Below are 8,292 nucleotides of genomic sequence, written 5' to 3'. Positions count from 1 at the left end.
ATAAATATCACTACTTAAATCACACACGAAATCTCACAAATAAATACTGGGAGATTTCAACATTGTACTCATAGCAAAGAACAGATCATTTAAACAGAAACAAAGGAGGAAAAATAATGAAGTTAACAGTGGTTATGAATCAAAACGACATAACATAGCTACAGAACATTGCAGCCAAACACAAAAGATATACATTATTCTTGCCGGGCAGTGGTGGTGCATGTCTTTGATCCCAGTACTTGGGAGGCAGAGGCAGATGGATTTCTGAGTTCAAGACCAGCCTGGTCTACAGAGTGAGTTCAGGACAGCCAAGGATACACAGAGAAACCCTGTCTTAGAAAATAAAAAAAAAAAATCATCCTACATTATTCTCAGTACAGCACAGAAGCTACTCCAAAATTGGCCATATAATTGATCAAAAACACAGTCACACAGATACAAGGACATTGAAATAATCCCTCATATCTCATCAGACCACCATGGATTAAAAATGGAATTCAACACAACAGAAACAACATAAGGCCTACAAACTCATGAAAACTGAAATTCCCTCTTGAATGGTCACTGAGTCATAAAAACAGAGAGAGAGAGAGAGAGAGAGAGAGAGAGAGAGAGAGAGAGAGAGAGAGAGAGAGAGAGAGAGAGACAGAGACAGAGACAGAGACAGAGACAGAGACAGAGACAGACAGAGACAGACAGAGACAGACAGAGACAGAGATTAAAAACTCTCTAGAAGTCAAGATAAATGATGTTACAACACAGCCAAATTAATATGACACAATACAATGCTAAGATGTTGTGGAGTTAGTTATGTTAATTTGGACCCCAAAATTGCACTAGAATCTACAGTCTGCACATAAGACACTGAGGAACCCTACCCCCAGTTGCTTTTGATGAGTAAATAAATATTCCAGTAGCCAATGGCTGGGCAGGGAGACAGAGGCAGGACTTTAGAATTTCCAGACAAGGGACTGAGAAAGGAACAGGAAGAGGTAGTTGTCATGCTGGGAAAGGAGTCGAAGCAATGATTGAGGAGTACTGGACAGAGAACACAGCTGTCTTGTAGGTCATAGAGAACTCAGCTAAAGAGGGTTGTAAGTCTGGGTTCAGGGCAGACAAGATGGAATATAGGCTTTAGTAAATAATATCTCATTAATATTAAAGGTGAGTGTGCTAGTCACTTAGAGGTTTGAAAGTGGCCCAACCATTCAGCAGTTTAAGGCATATTAAAATAAAAGGCTATGTGTGTGTGTGTGTGTGTGTGTGTGTGTGTGTGTGTGTATTGAGCAACCCAGAGCATTGGGGCAAGTAGTGCGAATTACCACAACCACTGCCAAAATAAAATTGAGTAGCTATGTTTTTGTACAGCAACACTAAAATTAAAGTTCATAGCATTAAGTGCCTTCATAAAGAAATTGAAGACATTTCATATTAGGGATTTAAAAATATTCTTGAAAGCTCTATCAAAAAAAAAAGAAGAAGCAAACACACTCTAAAGGACTAGCCAGCAGGAAAGTAAAAATCAAGGAAAAAAGTTAATCACTTAGAAACAAAGAGAACAATAAAAAAAAAATCAGCAAATCCAAGATCTGGTGTTTTGAGAACATCAAGAAGATAGACAAACCTTTATCCAAACTAACTGAAAGGAAGGGAGACAGTATCCAAATTAACAAAGTCAGAAGTGAAAAGGGCAAGAAAAAATAGATAAAGGGGAAATCCAAAGAATCAATAGTTCCTACTTCAAAAGCCTATACTACACTAAATTAAAAAAATCTAAATAAAATGAGTAGTTTTCTTGATAGAGTCCTCTTACAAAAGTTAAATCAAGATCAGGTAAACAATTTAAATAATCATATATACTTATGTTTATACCTATAGGTAGGAATAACTGTTGTCCCTTATTAATAAAGAAACTTATTCCCCATAGCAAATTGGTATCTTTAGAGAAGTAATAACTGAACAAAATTTATAAAACAACTGACTATAGTGTATTCAATCTCAGTTGATATATCTACAACACACACCCTACAAATAAGCTCAGATGACATTGATGAATGATTGAAAATGTTATAAATTCAAGAGGACCAGGATATCTGCTGAGAGATTATATGTTTTATGTATTACAAGGAACCAGTGCATAAGTGCTACTGTTTACCTGTGTGTATATTTCCTCTATTTACTCCCACATTTATATCTATATATGAAAACCAGTGACCAGGATGTACATATGAAAAATATGCTATTTTTGGCTCTGTATCCTTATTCATCCAAATGTAATATTTTATTTTCTCTCATAGGTGGATAAAATTCACACCCATATGAAAATTCATATGAATATGTTAAATTATAGATGAAGATATAATCTCATAAAAGTTCTTAATTGCTATTATGCATACAATCATTATACAGTCTTGACTGGGATTCAAGTTTGTGGCGAGTTTTTTGCACTTTGTGCATCCTTCTTGCATCTGGCTTTCCTATTGCTAGAATTGTAGCCAGTATCTGTACTTAGGGAAGTGTGTTCTGCATTATTAATTCCAGCTGACATGTGTACCAGGAGTGTAGCTGTTATGTGTGTAACAAAAAAACATACAATAGGATTAAGACCTACACAATAAGAAGCAGCAAACAAAATCTATGGAGCAGAGTTAGCAGGGGAAGCTTCATCTGTTCCAGTGTTGATCTGATGTACTTTTCAGAGTGCCTTCTAAGCAAACATTTTTATGCCCACTGCTGCAGTGTACTTCATAGGTGAATGTGCTTCAGAGTACTTCATTGGGAGAGTTTATTATGCAGTGGGTAGTGATTAGTGAAGAGACCCATAACTGTTCAAATTTCACATTTATTTTTATAGTGACTTATGTTACTTGGATTAAATAGTAATTTTATTCTCATGGTAATAATATTTATGTACTTCTCTTTTAAACCTTGCTCAATTCTGTCTAAAATATTTCTCATCTACCAAAAAGTTATAAAAATGAATCCAGAGCAACATTTTCTTTTTCCTTTTTCTTTTTCTTTTCTTTCTTTCTTTCTTTTTTTTTTTCTGAGACCGGGTTTCTCTGTGTAGTCCTGGAACTCACTCTGTAGACCAGGCTGACCTCGAACTCAGAAATTCGCTTGCCTCTGCTTCCAAAGTGCTGGGATTAAAGGCATGCACCATCACATGAGAGCAACATTTTCAAAATTGGCCAACAGGCATGGATGTAAAAATCACTTCCCTTATGCCCATATATGCCAAATTTCCCCAATGAAGAACCATTCTAGCTCATGTTGGTTTACTGTTTTCCTAGTTATGCCAATTTTTATTATGTGTGACATAAGGAGCCTTCCTTCCAAAGAACCTGCAAACCTATTTTCATACATTGTGCATATGTACCCCTTTGCTATCATTGTAGTTGAAAGATCTAAGCTAGAGATTATCTATGAAGTGTCAGTGATTGTAGCCTCCCCCAGCCTGAAGTGGGCTGGTACAAACCTTGTTGTCACTGAGGTGGGGCGGCCTGCTGTGCAGCTTTCTGATTTGGCTGGTGCCTTTTTGAAGTGACAACTGCCCTGCTCTTCTGCTACCTGCTGAGAGTCTGAACCTGTCTTCTGGAGATGTTCCTGAGATAGCTGACAACCTGTGAAACTGGCAGACTAGTGCTAACAACTTGGCAACAATACATCCAGAAACTTGGAGACCAAGTCCTGATGGAATGCTCCAGGCACCACGAGGGGATTGGCAGGGGGATGGGCCTTCCCCCTTAAAGCACAGTCTTTTAATAAACCCGAGAGCCTTGAACAGGGAATCGTCTTGGCTCCTTACCATTTACTTTGATGTTGGCTACTGGTTTGCTGTATATTGCTTTTATCATGGTTAGGTATGAGCCTTGAATTCCTGATCTTTCCAAGACTTTTATCATGAATGGGTGTTGGATTTTGTCAAATGCTTTTTCAGCATCTAACGAGATGATCATGTGGTTTTTGTCTTTGAGTTTGTTTATATAATGGATTACATTGATGGATTTTCGTATATTGAACCATCCTTGCATCCCTGGGATGAATCCTACTTGGTCAGGATGGATGATTGTTTTGATGTGTTCTTGAATTCGGTTAGCGAGAACTTTATTGAGGATTTTTGCATCAATATTCATAAGGGAAATTGGTCTGAAGTTCTCTATTTTTGTTGGGTCTTTATGTGGTTTAGGTATCAGAGTAATTGTGGCTTCATAGAATGAGTTGGGTAGAGTACCTTCTGATTCTATTTTGTGGAATAGTTTGTGAAGAACTGGGATTAGTTCTTCTTTGAAGGTTTGATAGAACTCTGCACTAAACCCATCTGGTCCTGGGCTTTTCTTGGTTGGGAGACTATTAATGACTGCTTCTATCCCTTAATCTCTCTCACCGTCTAAGTCTTTTTCAGCCCCAGCCTGCCTCCCAGGTGTACCCGGTTCTTGTAGGCCGTGGGCCAGTATACAACATGTGATCCAGAAGTCTTCATCATCCTGTTGAGGACATGGCTTTTACTTCTAACTACATAATGGCTCACAGGCATCCATGATTCCAATTCAATGTGATATTACCACACATTCTGAATTCTATCCCAACACAAATGCACATAGTACACATACTCACACTCACACACATACACACACACACACACACACAAACACACAAACACACACACAAGCAAAACCCTCAGACTCATACAGTAAATAATGAATACTCAAAAATTAGCTGTATTTGCTTAACTGTATTTTAATAATTTTTCTCTCATTTCTAGTCATGTACAATCTGAGTGTTCATCTAAATAACATCCCCACATCACACATTGCAATTATCCAATGTTGGTCACTAACCTTCAGTACATGAGAAACAGTAACCAATCAAAGCTCTGTGGGTTGTCCAGCACCAGAAAGCTATAAGTTTACCCATTGTCACTAATCTCTTGGTCATCCTTCATAACTGTTTGTTTCCTAGATGTAGCATGCTTCATACAGAATGACAGTATTGGTGAAAATCATGTCAATTAAGTTCTGTCTATACAACAGGTCAACAAATAGTAGGGACCTATATAAATTCTCAAAATAATCACTACAACATATACATACCAAAATTTAAATTTTTCTACCACTAATATGATTTAAATTGAAAAAAAAAAAAGTAACTAGATTCAAGACTATATTCCAAATAGTGTTGAGAGAAAGTACATCTACAGTGTTGATCTGATGAGGACAGTTCATGCTGAATATAAAATAGTATGTCCACAGTATATGTTTTTGACGACTGGCTACACAAGAAAAAAATGGCTCTTGAAATATTCAAGTATTGCAGAGCTGCAAAACCCTACTATAGTTCCTGGTTAGCAGAAGGGGGCACAGTGCTGGGAAACATGCACAATTGACCACATTGGCGTTGATCAGCCACATATCTGTTTGATCCCAGAAAGAAAAATTCATCATGAACATAAAAGGTTCCATAAAAAAACTACAAAATTGTTCACTAGAATAACAATTCTTTGTCTGACTTTGGACACAGGAAGTTACTTAATAACCAAGGATCTAGGGATATGCTGGACATTCTTCTTATGCTTGACCAAGATCAACACCACAAAGCCATTGACCCCTATCATAAGTCCCAAACAAATGGCATCACTGGAGGCCAACTTGATCACATACACTGTATAAGTTTGTTTGGAAAGATTTACTACTAAACAGAACACCAATTGTCTAAATCCACTAAGCTTGTTTTATCTCTCATGTGAGTCACTGTCATGATAATCAAGTTATTTCCAAGTAGTTAAAGGACCCAGCAGATGACCAAGTAAGGACCAATGAACTTGAGGGCTGTGCCCACTTGGAAATTCTAGGGCTAATGGTAATAGCCTAAAAGACACACAACAATATTGTGGAACCAAGGGATACTCCTCTAACATCTCTATGAAAATAAAACATAAGTTTGCATGCAATGCCATCTAGAAAATATATCTGACCAAAAGAAGCTATTGTGTGGGGATTCCTTACAGAGCATATTCATGATGCTGTCCCAAACCAGGTGTTTGACAATCAGGTCTGTGGGCTTCACCCTGATCCCAGTGAAGTTAGCAATGATAAAACAACAAATCAAGGCTGAGTTCCCCAGTATTCGTAGTTCAGTCTGGGACAGGAAGAGGATCCCCATGGCCAGGGCTCTAGACACCATTCTCTCACATTATAGAGAATGTCACTCAGTATCACATACTGAGACCTCATGATGGACATACAAGTCTATTGTCTTCATTGTACATAAAATTCAGGCTAACTGTTAAACACTCAGATATAAAATTTGATGTCAGATTTTATGTCAATTTATATCCATTCAGATGTGAAAATAAAATATGTCTGAGGATTTTAAAAATATTAACTCTATGTATGTGTTTGTGTCTTTACGTGAAAATATTCACTGCAGTGTAAGTGCCCTTGTAGGCAGAGGTGTTGCAGTCAGTGGTGAGCTGCCAGGGTGTGCTTGAAACTAATCTTGGTGTGTTTACAGTAAACTGCTCTTACAATCCTCTGTAAGAAGACTTTTTAAACCAGAAGGCCTTCTGCACAGCCTATAAAATGTGTTTTGAAAAAAATACAATGAGCATATGGTTCAACCTGTTTCAAATTGTTTCCATAGAGCTCAGTCATATCACCGTAGTTACAGACAAACTTAGCAGTGTCTTTGTTAAGTCTCAGCACTTTCGACAAGTCTCTACAAATGATGAGAAAACTCTGACTTACACAATTCCTGTTGGGTGTGGATTCTAATGGCGAGCCAAATTGTTAGTATGTTTTAGTGACCCTAGAGATTTCCCAGATTCCATTACTGACAATGGCACATGCACTCCAATCACCTATACCTTTGAAAGAAAAATAATATCAATTAATTGAACTTTCTCTTGTTGATCACATTGGCCTTACCGCATCTATTTTACACTCATGAATTTTTTGATATATGCCAATAATTTCTAAAATGTGCTATTGGCATATATCATGTATAAAATATCAAAATGTGCCAATTCTAACCAATGCTAATTTCTTTCTCAGTCATTTATCTTTTGAGTAAGGGAAGGCTATTAATTTGTTTGAGTTAATATTACATCCAGCCACTTTGTTGAGGTTGTTTTTAAGCTTTTGGATTTCTCTGAAGGATTTTTTGGGGCCACTTATATATACTATCATATCATCTGCAAATAGTGGTAGTTTGACTTCTCCTTTCCAATTTGTATCCATTTGACCTCCTTTTGTTGTCTAATTGCTCTGGCTAGGACTTCGAGTACTATATTGAATAGGTAGGGAGAGAGTGGGCAGCCTTGTCTAGTCCCTGATTTTAGTGGTATTGCTTCAAGTTTCCATTTATATTTATGTTGGCTACTGGTTTGTTGTATATTGCTTTTATTATGTTTTGGCATGGGCCCTGAATTCCTGCTCTTCCCAAGACTTTTAACATGAAGTGATGCTAAATTTTGTCAAATGCATTTTCAGCATCTAAAGAAAGGATCATGTGGTTCTTTTCTTTGAGTTTGTTTATGTTGATGGATTTCCATATGTTGAAGCATCTCTACAACCCTGGGATGAATCCTACTTGATTGTGGTGAATTATCATTTTGATGTGCTCTTGAATTCAGTTGACAAGAATTTTATTGAATATTTTTGCATCAATGTTCATAAGGAAGATTCATCTGAAGTACTGTTTCTTTGTTTGGACTTTGTGTGGTATAGGTATAAGCATAATTGTGGCTTCATGGAAGGAATTGGGAAGTGTTACTTCTGTTTCAATTTTGTGGAATACTGTGAAGAATATTGGGATTAGGTCTTATTTAAAGGTCTGATAGAATTATCTACTGAACCCATCTGTTCCTGGGCTTTGGGAGACTATAGATGACTGCTTCTATTTCTTTAGGGGTTATGGAACTCTTTAGATGGTTTGTATGTTACTGCTTCAACTTTGGCACGTTGTATGTATCCAGAAAATTGTCCATTTCATCCAGATTTTCCAATTTTGTTGATTATAAGCTTTTGTAGTAGCATTTGATGATTCTTTTGAATTTCCATGTTTTTTGTTGTTATGTCTCCCTTTTCATTTCTGATTTTATTAATTTGGATACTGTCTCTGTGCCTTCTTGTTAGTCTGGATAAGCCTTTATCGATCTTGTTGATTTTCTCGAAGAACCACCTCCTGGTTTTGTTGATTCTTTGTTTAGTTCCTTTTCTTCCTATTTGGTTGATTTCAGCCCTGCATTTGATTATTTCCTGCCATTACTACTGTTGGGTGTATTTACTTCTG

General features: G+C 37.0%; 1 pseudogene; it reads right to left on the bottom strand.

The window, feature by feature from the left end:
- Positions 1 to 5,303: 5,303 nt before the first annotated feature.
- Positions 5,304 to 6,183, bottom strand: LOC110297369 (vomeronasal type-1 receptor 4-like; annotated as a pseudogene).
- Between the last annotated feature and the right edge of the window lie 2,109 nt (positions 6,184 to 8,292).

This window comes from Mus caroli, unplaced genomic scaffold, assembly GCF_978045245.1.
Source record: "Mus caroli unplaced genomic scaffold, Mus_caroli_1 scaffold_8, whole genome shotgun sequence".
In the NCBI taxonomy this organism is placed as follows: Eukaryota; Metazoa; Chordata; class Mammalia; order Rodentia; family Muridae; genus Mus; species Mus caroli.
This window is presented reverse-complemented; position numbering and strand designations above follow the sequence as displayed.